Here is an 18,677-nt window from a genome sequence, read left to right as displayed (position 1 = left end):
AGGCCCTTATGATCAGCCCTGCTGGCTCCAGGTGGGCATGGCTCAAGTCCAAGATCTACGCACAAATCCTGCCCCTGTTGGTTTACTCCTGGGCCAGCAAGGTGCCAATCAACACGTGGGTCATCATAAGCACTGTGGTCACAGGCAACTCCGCTGGGGTCGGACCCGTATATTCCCCGAAGTTCTGTAAAACAAGGCGGTTCGCGTACCATCAGGCAATGTTGTTGCGAACTGTCATGTTTATGCAAGATTTCTTCTTTTTGTTCCTCATGATTTGGACCAGTTTCTACATGGTGACCGTCCTGTTCAGGCACCACAAGACAGCCCTGCGGATTCACGGTACCAGCCTCTCGCCACGATCTTTTCCCCGAAACAAAAGCCACCCGCGTCGCCCTCTTGCTAGTAAGCTGCTTTGTTTTCTTTTACGGGGCTAACACGTGTCTTTCCATTTATATGGGCTCTTTCTACGAGAAAAACCTGATGCCGGAGAGGGAGAGCATCACTAGTTTTCTCTCATTTTGTTACCCAATGGTCTGTGCTTTGATGTTGATTAAATATGGTAATAGGGTTTCCAGATATGCCTGTGCCTTTTCAAATATGATCATTTTCCCTTGCTCACAACTGGGATTTCTACTGCATCTAAAAAATACTGATAAAAATCGTTTTAATTGCAAGAGAACACGGTGTTAGAATTGGTATGATTTTAAAAGTTTGCCTATGTCAAGGAGCGCCTGAGTGGCTCAGTGGGTTAAGCATCTGACTTCGGTTCAGGCCATGATCTCATGGTTCGTGAGTTTGAGCCCTGTGTCGTGCTCTGTGCTGACAGAGCCTGGAGCCTGCTTTGGATTCTGTGTCACCCTCTGTCTGCCCCTCTGCCACTTGCACTCTGCCTCTCGCATTGCCTCAAAAATAAGTAAACGTTAAAACATATTTTAATAAAAAAGTTTATTTATAGTGAGAGAGAGAGAGAGAGCAAGCAGGGGAGGGGCACAGAGAAAGGGAGAGAGAGAGTCCCAAGCAGGCTCTGTACTCAGTGTGGAGCCCGACTCAGGACTCCATCCCACAGGGCTCGATCCCACAAACAGTGAGACCATGACCTGAGCTGAAACCAAGAGTCCAACGCTTAACCAAGCCACCCAGGCGCCCCTAGAATTATTATGAGTATTAGACAGCAGTCTTGATTACATCTAGGTAAAAAATTTGAGAAATATGAATCCATTCGATTCAATCTATGAAAATCTCTTCAAGAATAAAAGAGCACATTGTGGATGAATACGTACAATATAACGTACATATAAATTCTAAAAACGTGGAAAACTATATCGATAAAAAATTACAATGCAGTAAAAATAAAGAAATGTAATTAATGGTAAAAATCAAATTCAAGAGAGTGTTATCTTTTTTAAATTTTTTTGATGTTTTTATTTATTTTTGAGACAGAGAGAGACAGAGCATGAACGGGGGAGGGTCAGAGAGAGGGAGACACAGAATCTGAAACAGGCTCCAGGCTCTGAGCTGTCAGCACAGAGCCCGACGTGGGGCTCGAACTCACAAGCTGTGAGACCATGACCTGAGCTGAAGTCAGATGCCCAACTGACTGAGCCACCCCGGTGCCCCAAGAGAGTGTTATCTTTAAGGGGTTTGGTAGAAGATGCAAAAAGTTGGGAACCACATTTTCATTTGTAATATTTTGTTTCTAGATTGGGTTATGTATCTATTATTAACATTTGTATGTGCCCAAGATGTCCTATAAATACATTTTTAAATAAGCAGATTAGTTCTCATTTTCATACTGTCTTGTAAATCATTTATTTGCACACATTTTGCATTAGATTTATAGAGTTGGTTAGATTTATGATTTCCAGAAGAAATCATGGAACAGATTTCTAGTTCCACGTGTAGTATATCCTCTCACTGAATATTCCTAATCTAAATGACATTAAATTTAAAAATTTTCCTAAAATTATAAAATACTTTATAAGCTAGTAGGAACTAAAAAGCTAACATCCAAGAAAGAAAATCATTTCTGGGCATAACTGACTAGCTTTTCATCAACTCTCCCACTAAGGATTATTAGAACAGGGTGAGAGGAATGTACGTATATTATATATATAGTTACACACGCACGCACCCCCATATAATATTATATGTATAGTTACATACACACGCCCCCATATATATTATATTATATATATATAGTTACATACACATGCACCTCCCATATACATTATGTACATAGTTACATATACACGCATCCCCATATGTATTATATTATATATATGTGTATAAACATACATATATATATATATATATATATATATATATAGTTACATACACACACATAGGGTGTGCATGTGTGCATATGTGACTTGAAGCCATTGGAGACATAAATCTTACCAAAGTGGGAAGACCTCTATTCAGAAAGCAATAAAACATTGTCAAGAGACTGTGAAGAAAACCTGATTAACAATATCCTGTGTTTATTGAATCAAAGAATCAGTATTGTAAAATTGTAGTTCTCCTTAAAATGATTGGTTATAAACTCAATGCAATTAAAATTAAAAGACAGTATTGTGAGAATTGACAAGCTCATTCTATACTTGGAATGGAAATATAAAATCCAATACTCTGTTGAAAAAAAACAAAATGAGAGGATGTACACAGACAGATATCAAGGCTTATCGAATGCCATGATAGGACAGTATGCTAAAAATAGACCAGTGCAATTAGTGTCCAGAAACAGAACCAAACATTTGTAGACACAATTTATGAAAAAGGTTGCACTATATAGCAGTGGGGGAATGAATGGTTTTTCAATAAACAATACTGAAAAAATAAATCCTGTCTTTTTATCACATAAACAAAAATCAATACCGTATTAATCTTAGACTTAAATATGAAGGGTGAAACGAAGCTTCTAGAAGCTAACATGAAGGGATATCTTCATGAGCATGGAGTAGGCAAAGATTCCGTAAACAGAAAACGAAGTGGCATGCCCATAAAGGAAAATATTGATATTCTGGGTTAAATTGAAATTAGGAAATTCTCTACGTCAAAAGATGTCGTTAAGAGAGTTGATAGCCAAACTGTAATGTGGGAAAAGATATTTCCAGCACATCTGACTGACACAAGTCTTTTATCCACAATACGTAAACAACACCCACAAATCAATAATAAACGTACAGACAACCCGGTAGAAAAAGCACAAAAATTTGAAAAGGCTTTTTAGCAAAATAAAAGTACGCAGAAAGCCCATAAACGTATTAAAATATGCTTGGCTTCATTATTAATCAAGGCAATGCAAATTAAGATGTTTGAGTTGCAGCCATACACCTAGCAGAATGGCAAAATTAAAGAGTGTAAATTGTTACAACTTTGGAAGTCTGTTGGGCAACATTTTATAGTGTTGGACCTGTCAACGAATCTCATTGATCCAACATTCCGCCTCTGTATATAGACTCAGACCCCGACATATACAAAAATGTTCCTTTTTTTGGTTTTTTACTTGTAGTCGTCCCAAATAGATAAGTTGTGTAATATACGTACAATGGAATACTTTCCTGCCATGAAAATGAAGACGCTATTGCTACATTCAATAGCATAGATTACTTTACAGGCGTAATTGAATTAAAAAAGCCAGACACAAAGGAGCATAGACAAGAGGACTGGACTGACATATATTTTAAGGACAGTGGAAACTAAACTTTGGTGTTAGAAGGTAGAGCGGCGATTACTTTTCGGAGGAAAGTGCCTGACAGGTGGCCTTGCGGTCGTCTCTGAGGTGCTGGTAATATTGTATTTCTTGATCTAGAGGCGCCTGGCTGACTCCGCTGGTGGAGTGTGTGACGCTTGACCTCAGGGTTGTGAGTTTGAGCCCCACGTTGGACGTGGAACCTGCTTTAAAACAAATGTTTCTTGATCTAGATGGCGGTTCCTCGCGGGTTTTCTGTGTGAAAATTTATTTACCGCCATCCATATGAATTGTGTGATTTAAAATATTATAAGCCAATTCTTTAAAAGCTTAAGGACTGTTATGAATCAATACATATGTTACAAATCCGTTCTTTGAGAGTTCATTTTAGAAAATGAAAATAATAAAACATTGCAGAGACCTGAGGGACATGTGAAAATGGAATCTAAAAGGAAAAACACAGAGCAGGAGAGCACTCAGGGCGCCACATTGCTTTTGCTTTTAGAGCTCTTACTCCTGGAGGCAAAATTGCACTTCTATTTTGGCCGCTTCTAAATTGAGGCAAGGCGACGTCATTGGGATCTGTTGCAAATAGAGGATCACTCTGTGTTATCGCACGTCCCTCCTGGTGCACATTCATCTAACGATGACCTAGAAACAAAACTCAGCCCCCACTCCCAGTGAACTGCGGGAACAATGGTCTTGTCGCTCTGGGAGCTGTGGAGTGGAAGAGATGGAAAACATCCTCCCTACTAAGAAGTCAAAGCCCCAAAGCCGGCCTCTGAGCGGACAGGCCTCCTAGATGCAGTTCCCGAGTAGTTCAGGGAGCCGCAAGTCACAAACAGAGTTTGAGGTTTGTATTACTGATCTATTACTGGAACAATTCCACATTTAGTAGTTTAAACAATCAACAAGCACTTATCTCATGAGGTCTGTAGGTCGGAAGTTCAGGAGTGTCCTTTCTGGGTGGTTGCAGCTCACGGTCCCTCCTAAGGTTGCCGGCAAGATGCCAGCTAGAGCTCCAGCCATCTTACGGCGTAACTCTGGCAGGAGGGTCCCGTGCCAAGCTCTCCCAAAGGTACTGGTTGGGGGAATCGCTTCCTCCCCACATGGGCCTCTTCCTGGGGCTGCTCAGGACATGGCACCTGGCTTCCCCGAGAGCCACAACCACCACTATGTTTGGCCACAAAAGACCAACCCTGAAACCATGGTGTAGGAGCTATACAAGGGCAAGAACATTGAGAGGTAAAGATCATTGGGGTCATCTTAGAGGCTGCCTCCAGAGTCTGGCCTCTGGCCAGCGATCTACGACACTCCCTTATGCAAAACACACTCACCAGGTCCCGAGAGGCTCCAGAGGTCCCAGAATTTAGCCTTTAAATCAAATCCATGGGTATGAAGTCCCTTGGGTACGGTACCTTGAACATATTCCTTCAGGTACAAAGAAAGGAACCTTGCTCATCAAAGGAGAAAATACTCTCTTACTTGGAGGAGGGTTTGGACCTTTGACTCTAGAATTAAAAGTCTCTGGCTCTACCAACCAAGCCCCATAGGCCCCCAGGAAGTAGCTTTTATTCATATACAGAAATGGTTTCCGCAAATATCGCTGCTATTGATGAGTATTGTAAATACATTCTTGGACTCAGGGAAGACTGTTGAAGAAACGGGCTCAAGTCCATGGGACCAATTCACGGAGCAGAAGTGTATTCAGGTATCCTGAGTGCTACATCGTAGTCACCGGTGAGCTGTTCTACGTTGTTTGTACCGTGTCTGAGAAACCATTCCGGTTTACGTAGAAGGAAGTAGATAGCATCGACACAACAACCCTTACTTATTGACATAGAGTTGGTAAGGGTGAGACTCAAAAGTGGAACCAATTGATTGTCTTTGGAATATATTTAGTAACACTTATCATGGTCACTGGTCTTCTCTGGATGACCAAGAAAAAACAAAACTGATGACAAAGTAGGAGAAGGGGAAAGCAATCAGTAGAGAGCAATGGTTGGAATTATTACTACGTTTTGGCAAATATTTCTTGATGTTAAAAAAAAAAAAAAAATGAAGCATCCAGGGAAGGGAATGTCCTGGCAAATGTGACCCTGCTTTGTGCCCTGAACTTCACTAGTTTGGGGATGATTTTACCTTCCAAACTATTTTTTGCCCTCATGTACTTTTTAAACAAATACCTAACGTTTTTCATCAGATATGCGTGAAGACTGTAATGACTGGCATATCGTAAACTTTTCACTGTTTTTTGAAGTCTGGCATCACACTCCTTTATCACATTAAATGGAGTCTAAAAACCATAGCGATTGACTACCGGCCAAAATCCCTTTAAAAAATAGAAAAACATGCCCTTCTATGAAGGGAAATTTTATATTCGATTCTCTTTCTCCTTGAATGAGTTTATGCAGATTTTATGTATATTTATGTATATTTTATGTATATAAAAGATTTTTGTCTTTAATGTATACATTATGCAGATTTTATGTACATAATGTATATTTACTTAAAGCCCTCCTTTGCTCATGCTGTTACACTAGCCTGCACTAAATGTAAGTATAAATATCACAATCTGCAACTTTGCTGTTTGATAGGACCACACATCTGTATCATAATTCATTCTTTTGGCTTAAGTTATATTTGCATTTATGCAATGCAATCAACACATCACCGGTAGATATTAGTACATTTGGAAATCCCTTTGCTGGAAGATATGACAGAAGTAAATATGGAGTTTGTCACCTTCTCCATGAAATCTCGGAGCATATACAAGACCACCTTAACTGAAGGAGTATTTCCCATTGTTCTTTGGGCTCATTGCCTGATTTAGTAAAACGGCTGCACGAGAAGGCACGCGTAAAAGGACCATAGCAGAGGATGGTTTCGATCCATCGACCTCTGGGTTATGGGCCCAGCACGCTTCCGCTGCGCCACTCTGCTTCCCCTGCTGGTTCTCCTGTTCTTTTTATTAATGACAAACATCACCTTGTCGGAGCTGAGCTATATATATATATATATATATTTTTTTTTTTTTTTCTATCTCCTTCCCTTCGAAAGGATTGTCACCCTCCTCTCCGCGTGTGGGAGATCCTCTCTCCCCCGACCAGGGGGCCAAGGGCCCCGACCTCCGGGACCGCTCTTGTCCAACCAGCCCAAGAGTGTGCAAGCTCGGGATCCCCCCCCCCCCCCCCCCCCCCTTAACTTGATTTACTTTCCAGGAGCCGCTCTTCGCTCAGAGAGCCGCGGGGGAAAGTGCGCTGAGCAACTCCGTGCGGCCTTTTCGGCGCGATCCCAGTCATCGCGGTCCGAGTCATTGCGGAGCGGACCCGCCGCGGTCAGAGGAGTCGTGCCACCGCCGCGCGGGCTTCCCCTCCAAAAGGCTCGCAGACCGTCGCGAGGAGGAAAAGGAGGTTTTCTGTTTGTGCTGCAAGGAAGCAGACTGTCCCAGGGACGGCGCGCCGGGAACAGAGGGGACCCACCCAGCGCGGTGCTCCCGGGCTTGCACGGGGGCCACAGTCTCTGCTGGATCCCGTCGGGAGCCGTTTTCACACGCACGCGCGCACTCAGACTCACACACGCGCACACACACGCACTCACACACGTGCATGCACTCACGCGCGCACTCACGCACACACACGCGCACAGTCACACTCACACACGCCGTCGGAAACAAAAAACGAGACACCAATAGAGACAGGAGCTGCATTCCCTTGGCTCCGATCAGAGCAGAACTTTGGGCACGGCCCGGAACAACTCGTCGCTGTTGTTGGCTCGTCGCTGCCCCCGCGAGGCCGCCAGGCCCGAGGGCGCGTCCCGATCGCTGAGAACCTCGGATCCTCGCTGATGGAAACTTCGGGACGACGGGCGTGAACGAGCTCGCGGGGCCGCCGCTCGCTTGCTGCAGGTATTCGTCTCCCCTTCGCCCCACGCCCGACCGCAGGGACACAGGAGGGGCGGCCTCTGCACGCTTGCTCCTGTGCCAGAGCCGGGGCGCGCGCGGCCGGTCCCGGGGCAGAGAGGGTGCGCGCACGGCCCTTCCGGGGAGAGAGCGGGGGCGCGCACGGCCCTTCCGGGGACAGAGCGGGGGCGCGCACGGCCCTCCCCGGAGCAGGGCGCGGGCGCACAGTCTTCAAACTTTCGGACTGCCCCCCCCTCCGAGTCAGAAATACATGTTAAATCACAACTCAATACAGTATGCAAACAATCTGTCTACTGGTTTATCTATCTTTCAATCGAGAGAGAAAGAGAGAAAGGAAGAGAAATCAAATTCCATCACACAATATTTTACTACATGGGGTTTATTCGGATAGTTCCCACTCCCTTGATATTCTATTTCATTTATTAAAATACCAGTCTTGGCCTTTTCTTCGCTGTTGATTTTACACTTCTACACTTCTGAGACACATGGCACATTGAAAAACACTGTCACCTGTATAATGGTAATAAAAAATGGCTTTGTCCCCCTGGAGTCAAACAATGGAGTGGAAGACAGTGCCCTTTTCATATTGGAGGGGACCAGTAGTCAAAGAGTTAGGGAAAAGGTTCTGGTTCCAGCAGCTTTTCCGTTTGGTATTACACAGTAAACAAGTGAACTTTGTCAGGGTCTACACTCCAGATGCCTCCCTGTATGTGTGTTCCTGTGGCAGGTGAAGGGATGTTACACGGGCCACACTGTCCTCTCTGAGTCAGCTTTCCCACCTCTGTCCTACATTTGAGAGGCGGTTTCTGTCCCCTCATCTGTGGAAGCATTCTTGCCTCTTAGGGCATATTCCGCTGGGGTTTTTCTCTGTTTTACCGTATCCAACATATTGTTCTGATGGTCCCCTCTACCTGGAGAATTCGTACTTCTGATCTCTATAGGATTTGCTCCCGGCCTTTGTTCAAATGGCAGGACCCATGAATCCAAAGGCTTTGGAGAGATTCAGCCTGCCCTCCGTTTTCTGTGAATACCTCGAAGAGCTGTTTGTTTGTTTGTTTGTTTGTTTTTACTGCTGAGTTGTATTCCATAGAATAGATGGACCACAGTGTGTTTACCCAACCACCTACTGGGAAACATTTGGGTTGTTTCCAAGTTTGGGCTATTACAAACAAAGCTGCTCTGAGTAAGAATGTAGGGGTTTTGTGTGGACGTAAGTTCTCGTTGTCCTGGGATAACTGCCCAGTGGAATTGCTGGATTGCATACAGTGTTGTGTGTAGCTTTTTGAAAGAGACCACCAAACTGCTTTCCAGAGCGGCTGCACCACTTTCCCTTCCCATCAGCCATGGGTGACAGTCTGTGCGGTTTCTGTGCGCCCTGGCCAGTCTTAAGCAGGGTCACACAACTAAACTGTGTTATTGTAACTCTTCTGAGGGGTCTGCGGTGACACCTCATCATGGTCTGAACTCACATTTCCTAAATGACTGGTGATATTGAACATCGTTTCCCGGGCCATTTGTATATCCTCTTTGGTAAAATGTCTCTTCATGTCTTGTGCCCACCTTCATCTATTTATTTCTTAAGTAGGCTCCATACGCAGCATGGGGCTTGAACTCAAGTCCCTGGGACCAAGTGTCAGATGCTCTATCCACTGAGCCAGCCAGGCATCCAGGTTGATTGTTGTTTTAATGCTGCGTTTTGAGAATTCTTCACATAGTCTAGATATGAGTCTTTTGCCAGATATGTGGTTTGCAAATATTTTCTCCCAACTGTAACTTGCCTGTTTATCCTCTTAAGAGGGTCCTTTCCAGAGCAAAAGCTTTTAATTTGATGAAATTCAATTAGTCACATTTGTCTTTTATGGATGTGTTTTTGGTGTCATGTCTAAAACTCTGCAAGCCCGAGGTCCTCCAGATTTTATTTTTTTCTAAAAGTTTTATACTTTTATGTTTTTTTTTTTTTATTTGTTTTTGAGACAGAGAGAAACAGAGTGCCGGGGGGGGGGGGGGGGGGGGGGGGAGGGGCAGAGAGAGGGAGACAGAATCCGAAGCAGGCTCCAGGCTCCAAGCTGTTAGCACAGAGCCCGTTGCAGGGCTCGAACCCACAAACCACGAGATCATGACCTGAGCCCAGGTCAGACACTCAACCGACTGAGCCACCCAGGCGCCCCTTGTATTTTACTTATCATTTCCAATTACTTTTTTAATAAGGTGTGAGGTTTAGGTTGAGGTTTGTGCTTTTTTGCCTATGGATATCAAATTCGTTCACCACCATTTTTTTTGAGAAGACCAAGACTTTCCTTCCTCTTCTAAATTCCTTTTGCACTTTTGTCAAAAATCACTTAGCTGTACTTGTATGTGGCGATCTGTGGGTTCTCTACTGTTTCTCTGACGTACACGTCTGTCTGCCAGTGATGTACGGTCTCTATTACCGTGGCTGTAAAATAAGTCTTGAAATAAGAAGATTGATTTCTTCCACTTTATTTCTCTTTTTCTCAGAATTGTTTTAGTTATTCTAACTCATTTGCCTTGCCATATACATTGTAGAATAGTCGTGTTCATGTCTACAAAAAACCCACCCGGATTTTGGTAGGAATCCTGTTAAACCTGTATCTAACTTTGACAAGACTTGACGTCTTTGGGTCTTCCAATCAAATGAACACAGAATATTTTTCCATTTATTTAGGTCTTTGATTTGTTTCAACAGCATTTTGTAGTTTTGTGTTTTTCCGCATGTACATATCCAGGTAGATTTGAAGCTAAGTTATTTTTTTAAGTACCATTTAAATGGTACTGTATTTTAGTTCTGGTGCCCACATGCTTCTTGCTAATGTATAGAAATACGATGGATTTTTGTATTCTGATCTTGTATTCTGTGACTTTGCTGAACATACTTATTAGTTCTAGGACGTTTGTGTTTGTTTTTAGTTTCCTTAGGATTTCCTATGGAACCATCATAACATCTTCAAGTGGAATGGGAAGTACAATCTGTAGGCAGAGAGGGAGGGGGAAATGTGTATTTCTGGAGAAAAATATAATCCACTGAGCAATCAACAGCACCATCAACCCGCACTTTGCCAAAATTGTAGAAATGAACAAAATGCACTTTTGCAAAATGCAAAGTGTCCTGGTGTTTCTGGGTCGGGTAAGTATGTCACCTAAGACCATACTGCAGTATCGGACAAGTAACTCCACACCGTTTTTGTTTATCATTAGAATGTGACATGGGTGCCTGGGTGACTCAGTCACTTAAGCACCTGGCTCTTGAGCTCAGCTCAGGTCTTGATCTCGGGGTCGTGAGTCCCAAGCCCCATGTTGGGCTCCGTGCTGAGCGTGAAGCCTACTTAAAAAAAAAAAAAGAAAAAACAAAGTGACGTCAGGGGGATTTGGCAGAGACTCTCCTCACCTGCCAAGGGGCTCAGTTGTGAGCACAAAGGACAGAAAACCTGAAGGTCCTGGGTTTTGACACGGTGAACACCTTACTCCGTAAATATGGTTTCCAGTTCCTTTTCTAAAACACCCAAGTCTAGAGGATAGTTTTCTTACACTCCATGGACTTTTGAACATTTTGTACTGTGTTCCTGGGAAATCTATTAAAAAGTGCTAAAGTTGTCTTCTGCTTGGAATAGAATAAATAGCAAACTTGGCTACTGGGTAAGGTTTTACTTGGGACAGGTAAAAGTTGTCTAACTTGAACCCAAACTTAACCTTCTCTGAAGGACAAAAACCTGAAGAACCTTCAGACCCTAGGGAAAACAAGGGCCATCCTGCCTGGACAGGGACTTGAACCCTGGACCCTCAGATTAAAAGTCTGATGCTCTGCCAACTGAGCTACCCAGGCTCTTGGAGCACCTCTCTCTCCGGATGCATAAATAAGATCGAAACTACTTCAGCTCAACAGTGTGGTTGATTCATTCTTGCATTCAGGAAAGGCAGCTGAACAGGCGTTTAATCTCTATAGTCAGTTCACTCAGCACTTGTTTATGTTTTCTGTAGGTAGAGAAGGAATGTACATCTAGAAAACAACAGAGAAGGAATATACATCCAGAAAACAATCCTTATTTGAGTACAGTTGTAGAAGGGGAAGATGAACAAAAGCAACCGATTGTTTCCAGTAAATATTTATGGAATGCTTAGTGAAATCTTTAACCCCTTATTTACGGGGCACCGAGAAATAACCAAAAAGGATACAAAGAGGAACAAAGAAACAATAAAAATATAAATAACTAACAAAGAACAAGAGAAGAAATGTGAAAAGCAACCAGGGGAGAACGATGGTAAGAATCTGAGAAATTTGGGAACATCTGCCAATTTTTTTTTCTTGGTGTAAGAGAAAAATGAGTCATTAAAAAGGAAGAGAAATGTGGTGACTGTGAGTGGCCCTACTTTGTACCCTGGGCTGGTGTTCTTAACCCCTGAAAGAATGTTGGCAATTTAGTATTCCCTGTTACATTTTTTTCAGTGGACATGTAACATTTTTCTTCACATGTTTAAATTCTTCCAAAGGGTGTTGTGACTTGTATCAAAGAAATCTAAAAGGTAACTTAATACTTAGCCACATGCCTCCGGGCACCTGAGCGGCTCAGTTGGTTAAGTGGCAGAGTTGAGGTCAGGTCCTGATCTCACAGGATGTATGTTCAAGCCCCGCAAGGGGTTCCGTGCTGGCAGCGGGGCCTGCTTTGGATTCTTTCTCTTGCTCTCTGCCACCCCTTGCTTTCGCTGTCTCTCTCACAGATAATTAAATAAACATTAAAAATATACTTAGCGATATCCCTTGTGAGAGAGAGACCCCTTCTTTAATCTTCCGTGGAAGAGTTTACTTGGATCCTTTATCCCCTTGAATTCGTTATTTCCACTTCATGTCTCCCATGGAACTTTATCCCAATACTGTCATTTTGCATTTGGTCTTTCTTGATCTTCCTACCATACGCTTCTAGGAACCAAAGACAGGTATAAGCATTGAAATCTGATGTTATTTCCTGCGACCCCAAATCTGTGTTAAAAACACCCCCTGTGGGTTGTGTTCTATTTGCACCTGCCTTAGTGGGAGATGTAACGGACGAGCATGTGGAATTTGTTACCCCCCCTCCCCCTCATCGCCCCCCCCCCCCCAAAGAAATCGTGGAAGAGACCCAGTCCTTCAGCAGGAGAGTGTGACAGCGAGGCTGGAGCGCACGGGGACAGTGACCTCCCTGTTGTCTCACGTCCTCCCTTGCTTCTCCGCTTTGCAGGCGCGGTCACCCTAGAACTCCTTCCCCTTTCCCCATTTGCCAGCCCCTGCTTGTGCTTTGGGTCTCAGTTCGGACGCCACCCATTACCTCCTTCTGGAAGCTTTTGCCGACGCCTCAAGACTGGCTTTGCAGCTCCCGGAATACACCCAGGATTCCTGGGGTTATTTCCGTGTTATTAACAGCACTTGTTACACGATGTGGTTATCAGTCCCTGGTTTGTCCCTTCCCGGGGCATGGCCATGTTCGGGGGCCCAGCCCTCAAAGGCCGCGTATGTGCAAATGCCTCTTTTCATCTCGGACTCTGCCTTCTAACTCCAGCTTCACAGATGCAACCGCTTCCTGCACAGGTATTTTACACTTGCCGCCGTCCGAAACTGGACTCCTGCCCCCCCCCCTCCCCAGTCTGGCTCCTCACCCGTCTTCCCCAACTGTAACCCGTCTGTGCGGTGCTGTCCCACTGGAACGCCCGTCTTCCCTTGCCTGCCGCCGAGATTTGTGCAACAGACTCGTCACTGGTCTCCTGTTTCAATTTTCCTTGCCTTCTTCCTGTCTACGCAGAATGAGGGCAGAACTCTCCAGGGGCTCCCCTCTCATTCGGATAAAAGCCCAGCTGCTTCTGGTGACCTCCCTCCCCTCCCCGTCTTCTCCAGCCACAGCGCCCCCTGCTGGTGCTCAGACAGGCACGAACCACGCCTGCTCCGGGCTCAGGCCTTCGCCCTTGCTGTGTGCTCTGCCCCGAAAGCCCTTTCTTCCCAAAGATGCGCCCAACTCGTTTCCTCCTGTCCTTCAGGCCTTTGCTCAAATAGCACTTGCTCAGTGAAATCTTACCTGCTCAACATACGTAAAATTTCAAACCACTTTTTTTAAAATTTTTTTTTAACGTTTATTCATTTTTTGAGAGACAGAGAGGGACAGAGCATGAGCAGGAAAGGAGCAGAGAGAGGGAGACACAGAATCCGAAGCGGGCTCCAGGCTCTGAGCTGTCAGCACAGAGCCCGACGCGGGGCCCAAACCCACAAACTATGAGATCATGATCTGAGCCTAAGTCAGACGCTCAATCGACTGAGCCACCCAGGCGCCCCTCAAACCACTTTTTAAAAGTTGTCCCCATCATCTTCCTGCTTTATTTTTTTTTAATTTTTTTTAACATTTATTTATTTTTGAGACAGAGAGAGACAGAGCATGAATGGGGGAGGGTCAGAGAGAGGGAGACACAGAATCTGAAACAGGCTCCAGGCTCTGGGCTGTCAGCACAGAGCCCGACGCGGGGCTCGAACTCACGGACCGCGAGATCATGCCGCTTAACCGACTGAGCCACCCAGGCGCCCCCCTGCTTTATTTTTTATAAGTGCATATACTACATACTTTTTCACTCATTTGTCTGAAGTTCCCATTAGCATGCGAATTCCACGGGATAGAGACTTTTGCCCATTTTGTTGACAGCCGTCGTCCCGGGGTCCAGAGGAACGCATGTCCTCTGCGGCTACACCTTAAGAATCCGTTAAGTGCGTGTTGAACGAATGGCCTACCAGCCACATAGGAAGCACGCAGTAAACAAGCTTCCTGCAGGAGGACGTGTGAACACATTTCAAGAGTTTAAGACCGAAAGAGGACACGGATGGTCTTTTCCTAGGTAGAGTGTTCTAGGCTCTGCTTACATGGCTCCTGGTCGTGGGTCTCAACCTGAGTTGCCGACCGTGGGTCTTCTGTCTAATCATGTGGCCTGACCGCGCTGGTCGGTGCTCGTGCAGGAGCCACAGCTTGTGGTGGGACTTCACACCTGAGACTTCCTGTCTGCACACGTCGTCTCCGTGGTCATTAGTTCTCCCCCTTTCCAAACCTTTAGGTCACCAAGGAATAAACCCTGACTCCTGAGCCGCTGATTTTTTATTTTTGAAAGAGAGAGAGAGAGAGCGCGCGAGTGGAAGAGGGGCGGGGGAGGGAGGGACAGAGGATCCAAAGGGGGCTCCACGCTGACAGCTGTGAACCCGACGCGGGGCTCAAACTGGTGAACCGCGAGATCATGACCTGAGTCGAAGTTGGACACTCAACCCACTGAGCCACCCAGGCGTGCCATGGGCCTTGCTTTTGATACTTCAAACTACATTTTGGAAACTGTGGGCATTACAGTAACTGCGTAGTTACATTCTTAATACATTTCACCACGTGCACATATGTTAATTTTGTCTCCTTTTGAAACTTACATAAGTATAATTGTACTAAATGTTTCCTTCGTGTCTTCCTTTCACAGTATTATGTTTGTAAGGTTCATCCGTATCCTTCCCTGTAGCTCTGATCTGTTGGCAGCTGGTGAATAGTGTTTGACACTGTTTATTGGCGTTGGTGCAAATGTCCACTTGGGTTGTTTCCAATTGTGGCTCTACAAACAACACTACTGTGAAAATTCGGATACTCGTCTCCTGCTGTATGTGTGCACGAGTTTCTCCCGGAGAAACATCTAGGATAACGCGGTATGTGTATCTTCAACTGACAAAAGTCCAGCTGTCTCCCACGGTATTTGTGTCAGTTTAGACTCTGAATACTAGTGATCGAAGCTATTACTTCACATCCTTGACAATAATTAGTATTTCTTGTCTTTTTAATTTTAGCAATTCTGGTGGAAGATCAGTAGCATCTAATTGCAGGATTAATTTGCCTTTTCTTAATTTTCTAATAAGGTTGATTGCTGTAGTTGTTTTAAAGTGTGTGCACAAATTCTTTGGCAGTCTGTCCGGTCCACAGAAAGTGGTCCAAATTCCCTCTCCTTGACCGGGGGCCCTGGTGGCTCATCTCTGAGTGAGGCAGAAGGGACACTGGTGACATCTCAGACTAAACATCTGCCTGGCTCCCTCTCTCTCTGGGAGTCACAGACTTCATAGTCCTAGAGGCTCTTTCTGAATTCTGAGTTTTCACGCTAGTCCTCTGTAGGTTACTTACGTCACAAACATCCCCTCCCATTTTGTGAGTTTGGTTCATTCTTTCGTAGTGCTTTTTGATGAACAAATTCTTCATTTCACTTATCCTTAAAATAATTTGTAAATTTAATCTCGTTAAGTCAATCCACTTTTCCTATGTTTATTTTTTTTAATTCTTTTAATGTTTATTATTTTTGAGGGAGAGACGGAGTGTGAGCGGGGGGGGGGGGGGGGGAGGCAGAGAGAGAGAGGGAGACACAGAACTTGAAGCAGGCTCCAGGCTCCGAGCTGTCAGCACAGAGCCCGACGAGGGGCTCCAACCCACGAACTATGAGATCATGATCTGAGCTGAAGTCGGATGCTTAACTGACTGAGCCACCCAGGAGCCCCCGCTTTTCCTATGTTTAGTGCTGTTGTGTCTTATTCCTTATTCCTGTCCAAAAGTCCCCAGTGTATATTTTTTATCTTCTCTTCTAAATGCGTTATAGTTTTGTCTTTTACATTTCAGCATTAATGCACCTGGAATTAGCTCTTAGGTATGGTGTATATTTTTCTCATATAGATATGTAATTACGCCAGCACAATTTCCTCTCCGTACTCCTCTGCATCCCATTTGTTAAATACAGAATGTGCTCCTCTTTTGTTCCATTGATCCACCTGTCCGTCCTTGCATGGACACCACGCTGTGTGCCTTCATGAGGTTTTAGAGGGAGGGGTTTTTTTTTCATTGAAGAAAAATTGGCATATAACATTAGTAGCAGGTGCACCACATAATAGCTTGGTATTTGTATACAATAGGAAGTTATCACCATACAAGTGATGCCCTCCACCCATCCTCCAGCCCCCTCCCCTTCCCCTCGACAACTACCAGTCTGCTTTCTGTATCTGTGAGTTTTGTTTTGTGTGTTCATTTGCTTTGTGTTTTAGAAAGCACATGAAGTGAGATCAGACAGCACTTCTCTGACTTGGTTCCCTCCACCCGCGTGGAGCGTGGCCCAGGGCTGAGCGAGGGGCTCCCGAGAGGAGCCCAGGTGATGCAGGCCAGGGGTGCTGGGGACCCGCACTCAGGGCGGCAGTGTTCCCCTGTGCCCCTGAAGTAGCGAGATGGTGCTCACCAGCACCTCCATCATCTGGAGATAGTCCCAACTGCTCCCTGCCCCTCCGGCAGCCACCATGAGATTAGCAGTGATCTCCTTTACAAGGAATCCAGGCAGCTCTGGAGGAGAGAGTCAGCCCGGGGACCTTGAAAACGAGGGTATCTCAGGCCCCAGAGCCCCTGGGGCCCCCAGAGAGAAGCGCCTCTTGCTCCCCAAGCCAGATGTTCTAGGGGTGTCCCCGCCCCAGCACAGGTCCCCAGGTTCAGGGGTGCCTGCGGTGGGACACACACCCCTCCCTGCTCAGGGAGAAACCCCCGCCCTCAAGGTCGCTCCTGGTTTGTGTCTGCTCCCTGGAGGTGGGGGTCTTGGGTGAAACCGCATCTCCCCTCCCCTGCCCACCCGCCTTGGCCTTTTCCTCCCTTGCTGTGGAGGGCTCCGCTCAGCTGGATTTTGGGTCTCTTTCGGCCGTATTGCTTTGGTTTCCAGATAGGCTGGAGGAAAACCAGTGCTCCAGTTTCTCGGACAGACTTGTGCGAAGAGCGCACGAGCACACGCCAACACAGACCTTCACCCGGCTTGAAACCCGTTTGAGATATCCTTGGTCATGTGCCTGCTTTGGGGGTGCCTGTACTTGGCTTGGTGCTCAGCTCTGGGCGCATCGCGTGGCGAGAAAGGCCTTATAGTAAACGTTAACACATTTAGAAATCAGCTGAATTTCCCCTTGCGGATGGGGAGCACGGCCTGCCCCTCCTGAGAGCGCCTGGCCTGTGCAGACCGGTCTCCCTGCTTCCCCTGTTCCCCAGCGGCCCTAGGGGACCACCTGCCAGCCTGCCCTCCAGACTGAACTCCTGGGCCCTGCGTTATGAAGCCAGGGCGTTTCTACTGCAATGTCAGCGACAAGGAGCACAACCACTCTGAGATCACAGCTGGCTGTTTATTACCATTCTCCCCTTTAGAACGACACATGACTTTGCTCCTTCTCCTTCTGCAGGACATGAGGTCACAGCGGTGGGGTTTGGGAGTGGTGCTGGGGTCCAGAGCCCACGGCCAAGACAGAATTCTTGAGGTGTCCTCAGGGCAAAAAGGTGGTTTTATTAAAGCTCGGGGACAGGACATGTGGGCAGGAAGAACTGTCCCAGGACCATGAGCAGAGACGATTATATACTATGGGGTTGGGGGAGGTAAAGTCACGGGGAGGTTTCCAGCGGGACTTTCATACCTACAGAAGACACAGGATGCAGGAGAGCCAGCTATCCTCAAGCCAAGGTTGTCTTCCCCTCTAGCAAAGCATTAGCATTAAGACAGTAGGAGCTCCTGGAGGAATGTTGTACTCTGTCTTTGCCTGAGTATTTGTCAAAGGGCTGCAGGTTCTAAGGAAAGTTGATTTTACCTGCCATTTCCTCCTGCCTTTGTTCCCATATCACTATGGCCCGTTTCCGGTCAATGGGATATAAGTAATATAATGCACAAAACTTCCAGATTAGGTCACACTCCTAGTGGGAGAGAGATGTCCTTTCACTTCTGCCATCTTGAAGAGGGAGAAGATGCCTGGATGTCAAGGCCAAGGCACACAGCGAGGATGATGGGGCAACGAGACTGAAAGCCTGTGTTCCTGCCATCTTGGAGTTCCCATGCCCAGGGAGCCCCCGTGCTCATGTGCATAATCTGTGTGCCACCACTGGTCTGGGTCTGTTATGAGAGACACCCCTAATCCTAACAAATGCAAACTCTCTGAATACCGAGCCAAACCTGGTTGCTAAGGGGTTGATAAAGGAAATCATCTAGGTATAACACATATAACACATGCTTCCTCAGTCAACGGTA

General features: G+C 45.8%; 2 non-coding genes across 2 annotated transcripts; both read right to left on the bottom strand.

Annotated features, from left to right (window-relative positions):
• Positions 1 to 6,562: 6,562 nt before the first annotated feature.
• TRNAM-CAU lies at positions 6,563 to 6,634 on the bottom strand. Its single transcript has one exon. It is a non-coding gene; the product is annotated as a tRNA-Met (tRNA).
• A 4,744-nt stretch (positions 6,635 to 11,378) lies between these two features.
• Positions 11,379 to 11,451, bottom strand: TRNAK-UUU. Its single transcript has one exon. It is a non-coding gene; the product is annotated as a tRNA-Lys (tRNA).
• Positions 11,452 to 18,677: the final 7,226 nt, after the last annotated feature.

This window comes from Panthera leo, chromosome B2, assembly GCF_018350215.1.
Source record: "Panthera leo isolate Ple1 chromosome B2, P.leo_Ple1_pat1.1, whole genome shotgun sequence".
In the NCBI taxonomy this organism is placed as follows: Eukaryota; Metazoa; Chordata; class Mammalia; order Carnivora; family Felidae; genus Panthera; species Panthera leo.
The sequence above is the reverse complement of the archived record's forward strand: the minus strand, read 5'-3'. Positions and strand labels throughout refer to the sequence as shown.